Genomic DNA, 18,238 nt, shown 5'->3' with positions numbered 1-18,238 from the left:
TCGTGTATGCTTCTCCGACTTTGGATATTCAGTTAGTTTTGATTTATCTATGACGCGGGAGATTCGTGGGATCCCAGAACATCATCGTTTCATGATTGTTCCGTCAATTTACGCTGCAAAGTTTGGCCAAGTTGATTCCGCAAGATCGTTCTTCACAGATGGATCACTAATAGAGTCGTCCGCTGGTTTTGGTATTTTTAACGAATTTCATAGCGCCTCTCGAATGCTTCAAGCTCCTTGTTCCGTATATGTTGCTGAGCTGGCGGCAATACATTATACGCTAGAAACGATCGCCTCACTTGCACCAGATCATTATTTTATTTTTACGGATAGTCTCAGTTCTGTCGAGGCTATTCGCTCTATGAGGCCGGTAAAGCACTCCTCGTATTTTCTCATGAAAATACGAGAGCTTTTAAGTGCTTTATCTTTAAGATCTTTTGTCAACACCTTTGCATGGGTCCCATCTCATTGCTCGATTCCGGGCAATGAGATGGCTGACTCACTTGCTAAGGTGGGCGCTATGGAAGGCGATATTTACGATAGACAAATCGCCTACGATGAATTTTTCTTCATTTATCGTCAACAGTCACTCGTCAGCTGGCAGAATAAGTGGAGTGAAGGGAGTTTGGGAAGATGGCTACATTCGATCATCCCTAAGGTGTCGAAGAGTTCTTGGTTCAAGGGGTTGGATGTGGATCGAGACCTCATTCGTATGATGTCTCGCCTCATGTCCAATCACTATTCGTTAAACGCTCACTTGTTCCGTGTTGGACTGAAGGGCAGCAATCTCTGTGAATGTGGACAAGGTTACCAGGACGCAGATCACATTATTTGGTCTTGTGCTGAGCATCGCGGAGTCAGATCTGAACTGTACGATTCCCTTCGGGCTCGAGGTAGACAACCTAATGTTCCAGTTCGGGATATTTTGGCTAGACGCGATCTGGAGTTTATGAAACTCATATTTGTTTACTTTAAGAATATTAACATTAGATTGTAAGGTTTATTAACCTTGTGTTTAGTTTGTATTTTGTACGTGTGGGTTTTTTTTATGTTTGTTTTTAAGATGAATAGAAATTAGTTTATGTTTTAGGATTAATTAAATATTTGTATCGTAAACCACATTTCAAACCTCCCTCTCCCTTTTCCCATCCAAAAAAATTGTAAATCCCCACTAACCTCGAGACAACCGCGAGTATCCGGTCTAGGTCCTTTAACTTTAAATATAAGAAATCAATAATGTATAACAAAAATGATAACTCGGCTCTGTAAAGTTTATTCGATTGAGCCTGTACAAATAAAGTAATTAATAAAAAAAAAATCTTCTGGCATGACAATGTCAATTGGGGCTACATTTATTAAATGAAATCAAATTGCGCTGAAAAGTTACCATCATATCAATCGTTTAGAATCATAATAATCGGTTTTCTTCAACCTGATCAGATAACACTACTAATAGCTAAATCAGGGATCGACAGATGCACCTCGTTTGCTGGAGTGGGACATAAACTTCTGTTTCTGGCGAGAGGAAACAACATCAGTAGTAACATCATCACTCGTCGCTATTGGATCATTATCAGGTTGGTGTCGCTGTCGGTCGGCGCAACATGGTGTTTACAATGGCATACGAAGGCACCCGCCAGCCACACTGCTTGTCTCCCGAAGATAACATCAGTCAATCCAAGCGCACTCTTGTTCATACATTGATTGCTAAGTAGTAGTATCAATTGTCAAATAGAACTGTAGCGGATGGAAGTTTTCGTTCATGAAGGGGGATTTAATGGTGTCAATATTTGAAATCAAGGTTCTCATCTCTCATTCCAAAGGCAGAAAAACTGCATCATCATTAAAAAAAACTCAAGCAGTCTTAACATCGACGGTTATTGTCGTCGTCCTCGTAAATAAGATTTCGCGCTCTCAATCCTTCCCACGCACCAGGAGCGACATGATATTCGAATGGGTGTTAAAGTTCGATGGTTTCGGTCCTTTACGACACATATATCAACCAACAGGAGCAGAATCGCCCACGCAACGCCCGTACGGCAGAAGTTTGTCATCCTTGGTGCAGGAGAAATCGGTTCGCACTGGTTGATCTTTGATTATTCAATTTCTATTTTTAAATCGAATCAGTTTCATCTGTTAAGTAGAGCGTGATTTACCAAGCATATTTGGCAGCAGCGGCTTCAGACACGGTTGAGTATGATGCAGTTTCTTACAGAGCAGAATTTTTTACACATATTCACTGAGTTCAAAGTAGGTCCACTATTCCATCATAACATCAAAAATTCCACATCTGTTCGCATAGTGTTCCCACCAGCCCGAAAGCCGTTTACTCATTAGTTTGTAAACAAGGCATTCATTTCACACACAAAATCTGCCTCATTTCCCTACAGACCACAAGCTGGCTGGCGTGCCACTGGCACTGTGAACAACCGTCCAAGAAGATATTCCATCCCGCAGAGATAGAGAGAGATAGATAGGGAAACCTTGCCACGGGTGCTGGACCATCCGCGTCCACACAGCACGAACCGTCGCCGTATTTGTTGTCAACTGTAAACATTGAGAATTGCATTATTTGTCTACGGGATTTCCGGCAGCGCAAACACACTCGACTCGTTCGCTATATCTGGCCCCGTTGCACTCTCGTCGCTCGGGCAGCTCTGCATAGTTGCGAACCCGAACGGAAGGACCTTAGGTTGTGCAAACAGCGTTACTGTGTCGTCGTTGTCAGTTGTGTCATTTGCGTGGAACCTTCCCCCATCGAGGAGCGTTTGGTGAGTGACAGCGTGGAGCGATTGCGACTTATCGATCCGCTAATGATTCTCGCCCACCAGAAGATCTTGCCGTCGTCGTTGTCGTCAGCGTCGAAGGAATGATGCCTTGAAACAGTAAACCTAACTTCCGGTAGCGGTTCTTGTTGGTCGCTTGTGACGATATTTTTAGCCATTTTTTCACGTCCCTCGCAAAGTGGATCCGTATCATCGGTGACATTGATTAGATTTTATCCTGGGCGAGCATGAAATTAAATCAATCAATCAAAAGCTTTTCTCTTGACTCCGAGGTGCGTCATAACCGTTGTGCATCGCAGCCTCATAGTGAAAACTAGGAGATAGGCGGATTACAGGCAGCTTATCAAGTCGTTAGCTAGGCACACGGTCAACGCACACTGGGCTAGGAATGCAATCTAGTGGAGCAAAGTTAATAACTCCGAAACGAAGCATTTCCACGACTTGGTGTCTTGAGCAAAGTTTCTCATCATAATAAGGACCATCTATTGCCATAAACAAATAGTTCAAAACTCTTTCACAAAGATGGAACCACAATCTAACTTCTTTCTCTGACGTTTAGAAGACTTGATGTCTTGGGCAAAGTTGTTTATCTTGACAAAATAAACAACTCTTTTGGAGATGTAAAATTTCCACAGCCTACTGGTTCTGAGTTTTATTGAGTTAACGAACAAAATATCGAAAATATGTTTTTTTTTTCTGTTTCGGTTTTTTTTTGCTTGCAACCATATGATGATATATTTTTCTCTTATGCAAATGCATTAAATAAATAGCTATTGTGAAGAAACATACTGTTTTAAGCTTCACATTTTAAAAATGTTGCAAAAATGTAAAAAAGAGCAATTTTTTAACTTAATTATCTCCTAAAGCGCAGAAAATCGCAAATTGAGCAATACTCGATAAACAAAATATCAAAATTTGAGAGAGGTATATTTTGGTGTTATTGAGATTTCTTCTTTTTAGTGGAACATGTTTTTTTTCTATAACTTTTTTTAATGCATTGAAATGGCGTTTTGCAGACTTGACGACTTTGGCAAAGTTGTTTATCTGAATAATGAAATTTTGGGTAAAACTAGTTTAGAGTGTTATGTATATGCGTGCAAAATTATCGCAATCTGTCAAGTAGTTTTCAAGATGCATTCGAAACAAGAAGAGCTACGCCAGCAAATCTTGGGCGCGGTGATCGATAATCCTGGTCAGTCGCACAGATGGATCGGCAAAAGGTTTGGAATCCACCATTCCACCGTGTCCCGCGTTGTGAAGATGTTCCAGGAGACGAAGACTATCGAGCGGCGTGCTGGAAGCGGCCGAAAACCGAAAACGGAATACCCAGAGAAGGCGCGGAAGATAAGGCAGTAACTTTAAGAATAACCCGAACCTTTCCACCCGAGACGTGGCCACGAAGGTCAATTCGTCGAAGTGGTTCGTCCAGCAGAACATAAAGTGGGCTGTCCTACGTGTTTTTAAGGTCAGGAAGGCGCCAGACCGGACTGACAAGCAAAACACGGTGGCCAAATTGCGTGCGCGGAATCTGTACCGTGAGTGGCTGGTCAAGCCAAGCTATCTCGTCATGGACGACGAGACATACATCAAAGCTCGAGTTTTTTGTCTGTACGTCCCGCATGGAGGTTCCGGAAAAGCTCCGGAAGACAAAGATGGACAAATTCGCGAAGAAGTTCCTATTGTGGCAGGCGATCTGCGAGTGCGGACGCAAGCCGTTCGTTACAACCGGCACCATAAACGGGCAGATTTATCGAGAGGAATGCTTGCAGAAGCGCTTGCTGCCCTTCCTCCTCTCTCACCGTGGTCCCACGCTGTTCTGGCCGGATCTCGCTTCGTGCCATTACGCCAAGTCTGTAATGGATTGGTACGAAGCGAAGGGCGTTAATGTGGTCCCAAAGGAGGCGAACCCGCCAAATACACCAGAACTTCTTCCGATCGAAAAGTTTTAGGCGATAATGAAGAAGAAGTTGAAGAAAAGCGGAAAAACATTCAAAACCTGGAAGAAATTGTGTAAGGAAGATAGGCAAAGCCTCGCCCAAGATCTCATGAGCAGTGTTAAGAGAGATGTACGAGCATTCAGCTTGGAGGATAAAATTCAATAAATAAATTATGCCAAAACATAGCTAATATATAGGGGAATTTACGTATTCTCGGCAACCTAAGCAGCGACGTTCTTTCTATAGCCTTTTTCTCTAAGGAACGCACACTGTTTACAATATTTTGCTGCCAGCTGCTCTAACAATTTCAGTCGAAAGAATTGTCAAAAACAGTTTTGAAACGCTTTTACAAAGCTCTAATCTTCTCTAGTGAGAGCGAGTATTGTCGGCAACCAGTTTTTCTTCGGCAACCATTCCATTTGAACTGCATGTAAATCTGCTGTTCTATTATCGGCAACTCGAAATCAGCTACAATTTGTAGTGCGTGTGTTGCATTTCAAGAAAACCTTGCTAGATTGCTTTTTCTCAGTGGTAAAAATATAGTCAAATTGAAGCTGAAAGCATAAAGAATCGTTTGTATGCATTCAGCGAAGTGTTTTCGTAAGAAAATCCAGTGAAAATAGTGTTTCAATTTGGGTTGCCGAAAATAGTCTGTCATGCCGAAGCCGTCATTTCCCCTAGTTATTTAATCCCTGAAAATTTGAGAAGTATCCGATTTAAAATGAAATTTTTAGTGATCATTTTTGTGTGTCTCATTTTTTCCGAGTCCAGTCTTTATAACTCAGAACCAGTAGGCTGTGGAAATTTTACATCTTCAAAAGAGTTGTTTATTTTGTCAAGATAAACAACTTTGCGGAAGACATCAAGTCTCCAAAACGTCAGAGAAAGAAGTTAGATTGTGGTGCCATCTTTGCGGAAGAGCTTTGAACTATTTGTTTTTGTCAATAGATGGTCCTTATTGTGATGAGAAACTTTGTTAAAACACCAAGTCGCGAAAATGCTTCATTTCGGAGTTATTGATTTTACTCCGCTAGATTTTATTCCTGACCCAGTGTGCAATGAGAGTAACTCAAAATTGAGACGAGTTTGACTCAGAATTGCAAAAAGTGAATACCTTTTTATTATCTACAACTTAGTGTCAGACGTCGTTTGTTTGATTTTTTACTAAAATTTTCAAAAAAAGTACCGTTTATATTTTTTCAAGAAAGATTTTATTTTTCTCTACAACGTCGTCTCAGAAATCATTTCGATTAGAAGTGAGGTTTTCATACTACGATTTATTGAAAAATATCAAATACACCATTTTGAAAAAAACTACCGCATTCAAAATGGCCCAATTTTTACACAAATGTGAATGATTTCCCACAGCAAACAATTATGCAAAGTTTCATGTAAATTAAAAAAGGTCGTGTGGATGGAAATAATGTTGGCCTGCTTTTCAACTTGAATACTGCTCTGTGCGTTGCTGGAAGTGCAGGGAGGTGACACTAAGTTAGAGATTACGAACGCATTTTATGCAATTTTCCGCCAGGGGAAAACAGAGAAGCGGTATTTTAATCAAAGCTGTGCACTATGGCCTCTGAGCATCGTTCTTTCTAAGAGTCACTCTTGAGACCGATGATGAAGGGAATGCCAGTTCTGTTCACTAGATGTTAAATGTTTAACAGATTTTCAGATTCATTTTGAGCACACCTCTTAACTTACGGTTGCTTGCAGAAAGTAGAAAGCACCTCGATGAGATATGTGTCTACATTGTACCAAAACATCATCCTCTCCCAAGTAACAATTTAATAGCCATTTGGCTTTCACTCTGATTTATTGTGGTTATGTAACGGTAATACGCAGTCTTTTTAGTTTAAATACAATATGGAATATTGCAAAACGTTATTGATTAGTAGTTCAGCTTCATACTTTTTTAAACACCTCTTAAAGTCTTTCGGCAAAAAATTGAGGGTGCAATTTCAAAAAACCAAAATCGACCGCGTTACGAAAAGTAGTCAGGTTTTGACCACTTATAAATCTGTCAATTGCGGATGGATTTTAATTCTAAACAAGCCAATCGACTGAATTTTTTTCTTTGAATCTGCTAAAATTAACGTTTTATTCATTTTCAATCGGCACTGTTGAAAATTACACAAATGTTCCATTGTTGCAATGGTGATCAAAATTATCACCGATTGCCTGCAAAATACGCCTTCACTATCACAGATTTCCAAATCGAATTCCATCCAGTCTCACCGAACGGTGCTTATTCAATCACCGTGTGTGGTGGTGACCGATCGGTCGTCATCAGCAGCAGCAACAGAAGTAGTGCTTTTAACGCGTGGCGTTGAACATTGTTTTCCAGTACACAAGAACTGCCCGCAAGCAGCGCGCTGCAGCCCACATGAGCGTCCATTCACCGAAGAAGGAGGAAGAAGCCGCACCGCTACTGATCGGATTCAGTTGCTCATCATGAGCCGATGTGGGCTATATATGCCAAGCACGTCACCCTCGTTCCAATCAACATACAGCTCGCCAGCCTCATCCGTGTTGGACATCCTAATAGCTCAGCATAACTTAATCATCACGGTAAAACGGTTCTGAAACAGGACCACCATAAATTATTGTTGTTTAACAGTTAATTTTAATTGGATGTTCGCTCGCCTTGCTGCCAGTCACATCATCCCCAAAGCTCTTTGATAATGTACCCATCAATCAAACGTAGCGTAACGCAATGACCGAATACCACCTTGTCAATTAATCAGAAACACTTTCAATTAAGTTAAGGTTTTCTCCAGGACGCTAGAAAAAGCAAAAAATCTCAAATTTATATTATTGATCGCGAATATCTCGCGATTGGAAATTTTTTTTCTCTTTCTGGGGGCTTCAGAGACGAACCAATCCACGACTGAAAGTCTCTTTAATAAACAAATCTAATCTAATCAACAATTGCCCGTAATGATCGCTTACATGTATTTTCAATTCGAATATTCTAGAGCAAATATATACTACAAATACTACCGCGATTTTGCATATGAAATTGCTACTACGTATTCGCTGAGCTCTGTAGCGCATATTTGGGCTCTCGAAAAAAAAAAAAATCTTGAAGTTGTACATTAAAACTAAAACAAATATGAACCCTTGAATGAATCAGTTCCCATGAATGCATGAAACAAACACAAATTATCCAACTACCGTTTGTTGAACTTCAAAGAACGCTAGATTGTTTTTCACACCAAATACCTGTTTGGCTATTCAAATATACATTTATGAAAATCAAACAAACATTCCCAAATCCCTACCGGTAATTGAACGCTGATTCACGTTTTACCGACCGAAAAAAAAGTACCTTCCGAAAAACGAAATTGTCACCTATTTCCACGGTGGCGAGTGGTGCGATACGAACAAATAGGAAAAAGGGGAGCAAATGGTGCTATTTATGTGTGTACATATGTGCATTTAAATACACAAACTCTTCACCCAGCGCGCAACCGCTGAGTCTGAGTCAGAGTCAGAGTCAGAGATAACAAGGACCCATCATGCGTAGCTGATGTTTATCAGATTGTCACAGTCTATTTAGCTTGGGACGCGGAGGCAGCAGGTCATATGCCACTTGCTTACATACCCACTGACTTTTTGATTTCATCAATACATGCGGTAGCGCACCTTCAACAGAGAAACTTGTTTGCATGCACGTCATATCAGCTGTCAAATAAGTGCCACTGCTGCTACGGCGTCAGTCAATTTGGGTGTTTCATGTGGTGTTAGCAGATGCAGACATGAACCGAATCAGCTCAGTTTGACCTTGAGGAAGAGTAATATGCACTTACTATGGTGAACTGAGGCATGACTGTTCCATGTGTAAAGCCAAGCGACACCGATGAAGATCAAAAACAATAAGGATTATGATGATTAGACGAAAGAGGTGTTAAGGGTTATTATTTAAGAAAATGGGAAATTTCTTAAGTTTGTCATATATTTGTTGATTCGGTCAAAACAAATCTACAGCGGCGTCGGTGGTGCAGTGGTAAGCGTGATTGCCTCTCACCCCAGCGGGTCTGGGTTCAATCCCAGTCAGCGCCGCTGGGATGTTCTGAGGCATAACATTTCTGTTCACGCATTCCTTCGGAAGGGATGTAACTGTTTAGTTACAATGCCCTAGGTTTTAATTTGCGCATGTTGTTTTAAGAAACTGTAGTGGTTTTTTAGTGTCAGTGTTGGGTTAGTAGGATTAGTAGGATTGTTGGTAAAATTGCTGTAATTGAAAAATGTATTAATTTATGTTAGTAGGTAGTTTGAATTTTATAGTGAATAGCTGAATTTTTATTGTTTATATTTTCCTAATTTAAGCACAATGAATTCTGAATATGCTCTTCAGTACCGTTCGTTGAACGTGATCCATCTTCTCGATGATGAGCTTGAGCATGAGCTTGCATTACGTAACGTTGAGTTTTCTAGCGGTGAATCTAGGGATATGAAAAGAAGAAAATTACGTGGTGTGATGAAAGAGGAACGCGAGACCAACAATTTTGTGTCGCGGCAGATAAAATAAGACGAACGTGAGGCGGAGCTCCATCAGATAGATGAAGAGTTAGCGATGATTACGGAATCGTTAGAGAACAGGAAAGTGAGAAAATCAGAATTTCCACAGTTGAAAACGCGATTAGTTCACCTTTATTTTCGACTGTTACGGTTGAAGAAAATTTTCAACACGGACGGGTTAGAACAAATAACCCTTGGTTTATTGAACGACCATTTCTCATGGATGTCTAGAGACCCAGAGGCTGTAGCGGAATACTCCAAAAGATTGCTCAACGATCTGAGCCGATTGAGTGTTCAGGAGCCTGGGAACGGAAAAAGCGAAAATGAACAAGAGCAGGAGGAAGAGGAACAAGAACTAAATGAAGAGCAAGAACAGGAAGAAGAGCAACATGAAGAGCTAGTAGAGAAAATCGAAGAAGATACCGTGAGAAATAGGCGTTTGACGGATAGCAGAAAGTCCAGTATTTCTATTCGCCGAAATCCAAAGGTCGGATGAGCAAATCATACAGCATATGGATATGGTAATTACGTCCAAACTCCAGAGCTGGAACATAGGACCTAGCTCACATAAGAATCGTGAGTCAGGAAAGGTGGACAGGTCCAGAAATAATGCTGTAGGGAAACCGGAAGTAAAAACGGAGAGCAAACCGAAAACGAAAGTAGAACCTAGAGAACAATTAAAGAAACAGGGTGAAAGCAGGGATGGAAAAGTTAGACCAAAGAAAAGGAGCAAATTGAGTTCAGATTCGTCGGCTGAAGTTAGCGAATGTGACGTAGATAGGCAGTCGGATTGCGAGAGAGTTTCTAGCGAGAGCGCCGAAGACAGCAACGCTGGAAAAACATTGAAGAAAAGACCAAAACTAGTTTGTGACTGGAAATTAAAGTACGACGGTAGAGATGAGGGGAAGAATTTGAATAAATTTGTCTCCGAGGTGGAGTTTATGGCAGAAGCTGAGAACATCAGTAAGCGGAGTCTGTTCAATGAGGCGAACCACTTGTTTTCGGGTGATGCAAGGGCCTGGTACATAGAAGGAAGGAAGAACAAGAAGAACTGGACCGAACTAGTGACGGAACTGAAGTTGGAGTACCAACCTCCGGACATGGACTTTCACTTTGAACAACAGGCCGCATCACGAAGACAGAAGAGGGGTGAGAAGTTCCAGGATTACTACCATGCAGTTAAGGAGATTTTCGACCAGATGGCAGTTCCACCAACAGATCAGCGAAAGTTTGACATAGTTTTCAGAAATCTCCGTTCGGACTATAAACACTCTTTGTTGGTGAAGGGTGTCCGAACTTTGAGGACGCTGAAGGGTTGGGGTCGAAAGTTAGATTCCGCGAACTGGTTTTTGCCGCAAAGAAGGTGAGCAGAGCTACCGAACATCGGAGGTGCACGAGATCAATTCGCGGCCTTTTCAGAGGGTACAGTAGCCACCTCCAAAGGATTGGGTGAACAGGAAAACATGGAGCAGACCAGAATGGAAACAGCAAAACTCGGGTGGGTTTAAGGGTCCTAGTAACGAGAGCAGAGGCCCTCGGAATCCTGCAGCAGAAAACTGGAAATCTTATCAGTCGAAGCCGAAACAAAATCAACCAAGACAAGAACCTCAGCAAGGCAACAGCAAAAAAAAAATACTGGAGAAGAGGGTTGCAACTTATCGTGTTCCAAAGAGAACAGTGTGCTGTCGTGGAAATTTTCACCATTATAACACCTATTTGAAGGAGAAGGAGGTCTTTTGTACGATCTGTGGTTTTCACGATTTTACGACGGAGAAATGCCCATATTGTGCAAAACACGGGAAGCGGTCAATGTAAGAGGTCGTCGATGCAGGTCTACAAAGACTCTAATCAAGCTCGTTCTTTTTAGTTCAGAAATAGGGGAACTCATAGTTAGGGTGGATGAAGACAATCGTCCGTTTTCGAAGGTGGATGTTATGGGCATTCAGGTGATTGGTTTGCTGGATTGCGGAGCGCAGATGACGGTTTTAGGATTTTGTAGCGGAAGACTGTTACATGACCTGAAACTGAAGCTGCAGCCGACTGCTCTGAAGCTGACCATTGCTGGAGGATCCGCATTAGAAGTCAAGGGATTCGTCAATTTGCCCATGACGTTCAATGTTAAAACAAGGATTGTAACGGCCATCGTAGCACCAACTTTGAATGGTCGTCTTATTTTGGGGATGAATTTTTGGAAACTGTTTAGTAAAGAACCCACGGTAAATCAGGCGGATTGCGTTATAGAGGAACTGGAAACGGAATTAGAAGTAAACCGGCGTTTGTGCCTAGAAGACGTGAGTGGAGTACAAAAGTGAACCGAAGTGCAGTGAACGACCTTTTTATGTTCCTGGTGTTCATTCGGGACCTTTTTGGTTTATTCCACGGATATCATCACGATCGGCACTTTTCGACCAAGTCAGTCTCGACTGTCTTGGTCTAAATGTCAAGGACCTTCCACTCTCCGGCTTAATAATTGCCAGACAGGAGAGCATCCTCGGACTAGGTAGTCCTAATTGTTAAGGAGGAAGACCCTTCTCGGCTTGACCAAGGTGGCCTTGTCACGGTCAGCTAATATTCGCCAACGAAGGGAGACGCCGTTGACACCGAAAAAGCTACTTCGGCAGCAGAACAGGGATTGCTACATTCCCTGGTTGCAAACCGCCATCGCAACGCGCAAACCCAAGCCTCAAATCTGCCATTGTAGTGACCACAGCTCCAGTCACCAGGCGCCATCTTCCAGACCAGGTGAAGACACCGATCCGCCATTGTCGACGGAGTAATCAAGCCACGGACCGCCATCGCGGTCAAACAACAGCTGCCCAATACAATTACCACCAGCGAGCGCTCGCCATCGTCCAGCAAACACCACCGATACGTACCAAGGAAGCAGAAACCCATAGAACACACCCCATAACAGCCCAATAAAACCATCCGCACCATATATGTTCCATTTGAATAAACTTCTAGACTGTTTCCACCCACACTTTAGCTTCCAATTAATTTCACCATCACTTAAGAAATCCCACAGTTTCTGCACAGTTTGTTCCGCGTACCCCTCTGAATATCTCAGTAGCATGCTGGCCCTGTGGCACAGTTCAGGGGTCTCATGCTACTAAGCTAGATATCCGGGAGTCGTGGTTGAGCCACTAGGGTGAGTCTCATAGAGTCTCAGGGAAGTAAAGTCATTAACCCCGGTTCATGAGTTGATGGGTCGATAGGAAGGGTCTAGGTCTGGGAGCTGCCTCGGTAGCATTGGTGCTCAGAACGGAAAACAAGATCGTCGGAAAACAAAATCAAAGGAAAAAAAACGAAAGAATAGACGATTTAAGGAAAATTATTAGTAAAATCAGCGGTTTTATAATTTCTATAAATCGACGTCTTTTACGGATGTTCCGAAACTTTCAGAGGACCGCCTCTAGGGTACTAATCAACTTTTTTTTCCGATTTGTATCAAACTTTGTTGAAATGTTTGCAAGGGTTCACATTTTTGAATTATGTAAAAAATTCAAAATGGCGTTCATGAAAATTTCAAAAAATTGAAACAATGTAACGACATTTATGATTGAAATGACGTCTGAGACAAAGTTGTAGAATGTTTTTTTGGGAAAAATAAATAATAATTTTTTTTTCTCAATAATTAAAAGTAAAAAATACCACATATCTCAAAATGTCCTTCCTCGAATAAAAAAAATCTAAAAAACTTACGAACAATGCAAGCTTTTGGAATATTCAAAACCATAGACACTTGAAGACTGATAAAAATCCTGGAAATCTCAGAGAATTTAATAATTTTCTTACTAAGGATATTTTAAACAAAATATTGAATTTTAAAATTAAAGCATTTAATTTTTCTCGTTATTTTCATTCAAACTTTGAACTTTATAGATCCACAGTGGACTAATCTTCGATAACACATAAATTTAAAAATTCCGATGCTTGATTTTATTATTTTTTAAATTTGGAACATGCATATTTTCTAGAAATTTTAAATATGAACTTGTTCTGATCTTAAAAGCTATAATACTTCAAGAAATTTTCAAGAATCTGGAGTCAAATTCCATGCACAGTTTTAATTTTTATTATTATTTCTAAGCTCCTCATTCAAAGGGAGTTCTGGGAAAAAAAATCATTCAGAAAAACATCAAATGCAATCTGCTTTTAAGGTAGTTCTGAGGAATTTTAGATTTCATGTGAAGCCTGACAGTTTTGAGTAGAATTTCAAGAAACCCTGAATTGAATAAACAATTAATTTTAATGAAAACTCTTAGAAATTTCTGAGGAGCACAACTCCTGTTAACTTCAGAGAAAAATTCCAAGGCCATTCTGATGATAATTTAATAAAACTTGTGGGAGAAAACGAATCCGGAGCATAAGTAACTCCAGGATATCTTCAAAGGAATTCAGAAATCTAAGGAATTTGTGAGGAGAAATGCAAATGAATTCTCAGTAGACTTTCAATGTGAGCAGAATTCCAAGGAAAGGAGTGAAATTCAAAAGGTAATCTGAAATGAATTACATTAATATTCGGAGAATCTTTCCAAAGGGTTTCTTATTGTGAAGAATTTCAAGGTAATTCCAAGGAAAATCTAAAAAAGATGAATTTGGAGGATAGTTTTATCGAAATTTTGATGAATATTTCAATGGAAATCTCCGTTGAATATGGAATGGACTATTCTGAGGACGTCAGAACTACTTGAAAGTTCCCAATTTTTTCCTGAAGTTAATGAAACTGCCTTGAAGTTCTTTTGTAGTTTTAGAAACTAGCCTGATGCCCACAATACTGCTCATCAAATTCTTAAACTTCCCTGAAATTCATGGGACTTCCTAAAGTTTCTTTAATTTTTCCAACGATTGTGGATCTCTAAACTTCTTTAACATTTATGTGACTTCTCTAATGTTAATGGAACTGCTCTGCTCTGTTCTTTTCTGAAATTCTCAAATCTTCTCTAAAGTTTTTGCAGTTCTCATGAACCTTGTTGTACTGAGCTAAATTGAAATGAACCGCCCTAAAAAGGTTTAAGCTTCCGTGAACTTCTGAACTTATGCGAAGACCTCAATTAGCTTTTAACCATCTCTGAAGTTTTTTAAAAATCTGGGAACTGCTTTGAATTTCTCACTATTTTTCTGAAACTAATGGAACTGACCTTCTCGTGACATTCCGCCAATACTCGGAGCTTACTAAACTTCTTTCAAATGCTCCCGCATTTTGTTCATAAAAAATTCCTTAAGTTCGCGGATCTCTCCTTAAGCTCCATAGATTTCTATGAAGTTCTCGAAATATTTCTGAAGACCACTGTCCTTCTGTGAAGTTTTCGAAGTTTTTCTAAATTTCTGGAACTTTTGTGCTTCCGCAATTTTCATGCAACTAGAACGAAATAATTAATATAGTTCTATGATTTTCACTGAAATTCTCAAGATTTTTCTGAAGTTCATGAAACTTCCCTTACATTATCGACACTCATTTAAAACGTCTGCAATAGTCTTGACTTTCCTGATGTTATTAAAACTTCCTAAACGATTACTAAATGTCTTTAAAGTTCTCTATACTGCCCTGAATTTATCAGTATTTTTAATTTTAGATAAACGCTCACTAATTTCTCTTGAACTTATCTATGCTTACCTTAAGCTCTCTATTTTATTTTAAGAATCCGGCAAATTTTCTGATATACATACATTCATAATTCCCTGACGCTTCTGACGTTTTCAGATCAATTATAGAATTCTTGGTATACCCCATACTTACACGGAGCTCCTTGTAAGTCATTGCAAATTTGCTTAAGTTAATGGGATTATTCTGAAGCTATCTGATCGCCCTCGAAGTACTCGGAACTTTGCTGAATGTCATAAAACTATCCAAAACAACTTAATTTATTAGAAGTTCTCTGGAATTTCTTGAAGATATAGTTGCTTGCTAAAAGTTCACGCATTTTTTTTTTTAAATTAATAAAACTTCGTTGATGTTCTCTACTTAGCTTAATTTTCGCATTTTTTTAAGCTCTTGAAATTTCCATCATATAACACCCTTAAAATACTTTCACGTTTTCCGGATGTTCATATAATTTTTATCACGTTCCAGAAATTCTCTCGGAACTCTCCTGAAGTTTCCGGAAATTCCCTGAGTTTCCCGAAACTTATTTAAGGTTTCTATTAAAATTATTTGAACTACCTTTTGATTCTCTGATCTGTCTTGATGTTCTTGAAGCTTCCTTAAAGCTCTCAATTCTATTGAAGATCTCGGTTCTGCTCGAAAATAGAATTCCCGTAAACACCTTTAAATTTTCCTGAAGTTCTCTGGACTTCTGTGAAGTTCCTGAAATATTTCTGAAGTTTTTATAAATTATCTGAAGGTTTTTGCACTTCCCTGAAATTCTCGGAACTTCTTAAAGGTTCTAGATTTTTTTCAGCACTCCATGGAACTATGCTGAATTTTTCTAAATTTACGGTTATAGATCTTTAACTGCTCCAAAAGTCTGGATTAAAATTACGGAAACTGCTCTTAAGGTGATACTCTAAGGAAGCCTTAGCGTGAAACTTTAAAGGCACAAATGTCAGCTTCCACAAAACATACAAATTTGTAATTGCTACTACTTGTTTGCTGTGCTACTACAAACAGAGAGTAGCAATTTCAAATTTGTATGTGTTGTGGAAGCTACATTTGTGGCTTTGAAGTTTCACGCTAAGGCTTCCTTAGAGTATCACCTTAAGATCTGAAATTCCCCAATGATCGCTAGAGCTAGCTTTTCTGAGGTGCTTAGAACGCTTTAGAAATTTGCACAATACCCCTCAAGTTTTCTATTTTTCTCAAGTTGCTTGATACCTGTGAAGTTCTATGAAATTCTAGGAACTTCATAAAAGTTGCTGAAAATTTTCGGATGGTAAAAGAACCGCCTTGAGGTTCCTAAAGCTTCCAGTAAGTTCCCTATATTTTCAGCGTGTTAATTTCTCTTATGTTCCCGCAGTTTGTTTATGGAGCTTTACCGAAATTCTCAGCATATCCTATCATTCCTCAGAACTTCTCCAAAGTTCCTACAATTGTTGTCTTTCATAGAGTTAATTACGAACTTGAAATAAATCATTTATTTTTTTCCTTAATTCCTCGTTCTTTGATTTTCAATATCTTGAACTTGTACATGGAATACAAAACTTCAAGACATATTTTAAGATCTTGGACTTACTCAAATTAAGTAAGTTTTGACGTAGGATTATGTCTTTCAGCAACATATTGAGGGTGCAAATTCAAAAAACCAAAATTGGCCACGTTACGAAAAGTGGTCAGGTTTTGACCACTTATAACTCTGTCAATAGCGGATGTATTTTTATTCTAAACAAGCCAATCAATTGGATTTTCTACGAATCTGCTAAAATGAATACTATTAATTTTCAATAGGTCACTATTGAATATTACACAAATGTCCAGCTGTTGCAATGGTGATCAAAATTCTCACCAAATGTCTGCAAAATGCGCTATCCTCAACACATTTCAATATCGAATTCCATCTGGTCTCGCCGAACGATGTTTATTCAATCACCGTGTTTTGTGGTGTCCGGTCGGTCGTCATCATCATCATCATCATCAGCAGCAGCAGTGATTTCGGCGCGTGGCTTGGAACATTGTTCTCCAGTACACAACGAAAGGCTGCCCGCAAGCAGTGAGTTGCATCCCACATGATCGTCCATTCACCGAAGAAGGAGGAAGAAGCCGCACCGCTACTGATCGGATTCAGTTGCTCGTCGTGAGCCGCTGTGGGCCATCTATGCCAAGTACGTCACTCTCGTTCCAAACAACATGCAGTTCGCCAGCCTCTTCCGTGTTGAACACCCTTATAGCTCAGCATTGCTCAATCATCGCGACAAAACGGTTTAATTCAGGACCTCTATAAATTATTGTTGATTTAGAGTTAATTTTTATTGAACGTTCGCTCGCCTTGCTGCCAGACACATCACCCCCAAAGCTTTTTGATAATGTACCCAGTAATCAAACGTTTGTGGTTAAATTCGTAACAGTAATGAAGTGGTACAGAAAAATTCCCGCAATGACCAAATACCACTTGACCTTGTCAGTTAACCAGAAACACTTCGAATTAAGGCAAGATTTTTTTTCCAGGGCGCTGGAAAAGAGCAAAAAATTCTCAAATTTATATGATTGATCGCGTATATCTCGCGATTGGAAAATTTAGCAGCCTCCAATCAGTGTCCGTTTTTTTTATTATCTATTGAATAAACCAAAAATTCCGTGCGTTTTGTGCACGAAAATGTGTACTTTTGTCATCAGAAAACGAGGCGTTTCCGTGATGAGAAAAAGTAGATTCCCTAACAAAGCCGCCAAATATTGATATCCTACGTCAAATCTACGGTCATGTCTTGGATACATCCTCTTACCTTTTTTTAGTTTTATTAAAGTAAGAAATTAAGAATGATCAATCTTGAAAAAAAATTCTCTGTGACATCACTTTAGATTGGAAAAAGTTCTCTTGGATGACATATTGACACTCCAAAGCAGGTTAAATCATCTTAGGTAGGCTAAAGCCACGTAGCATGTACGAAGCTCACGGCAGAATAAGCAGGACTCTTCCCGCATAATCCACTTTGAGACCATAGGCATGACTGTATAACAAATTGTGAAATGCACGCGGGGCGTGCGATTTTGCAACGGGGCCTTTTTCTGTTGTGCTGTTATGCGGCATTAAAAAAAAATAGAAAGATGCGTGACAATTCCTTACTATTCGTGTTGAATGCCACATGCCATGAACCGTTTGCATCGGTAGAAAAGCTTAGGTGGTTCTCGACCGATTGGGTTGAGAAAGTCTATTAAATGAAAATCGCATGACGTGTCGGAATCGAGTGCGTTTCTCATTTATTCAAGTGAAGTTGTCTGCTTGCGTGCTAGGCCTGGCCTAGAGGAAGTCCTTCTCTTCTTTAAAACAGCCCGTATCGATTCGATGAAAATGCTGCACCAGAGACAAGGCTGACAATTTTTACAACGTTCGATCCGCA

The 18,238-nt window shown here is 39.9% G+C and overlaps 1 protein-coding gene across 8 annotated transcripts in view; it reads right to left on the bottom strand.

Moving 5' to 3' along the window:
* The window catches only part of Eip63F-1 (Ecdysone-induced protein 63F 1), a 289,880-nt gene that overhangs the window by 109,556 nt on the left and 162,086 nt on the right, over positions 1-18,238 (bottom strand). The window lies entirely within an intron of this gene.

Source organism: Ochlerotatus camptorhynchus, unplaced genomic scaffold, assembly GCF_037179485.1.
Source record: "Ochlerotatus camptorhynchus isolate MF236.1 unplaced genomic scaffold, CSIRO-AGI_Acam_v1.1 ptg000361l, whole genome shotgun sequence".
Lineage (NCBI taxonomy): Eukaryota > Metazoa > Arthropoda > Insecta > Diptera > Culicidae > Ochlerotatus > Ochlerotatus camptorhynchus.
This window is presented reverse-complemented; position numbering and strand designations above follow the sequence as displayed.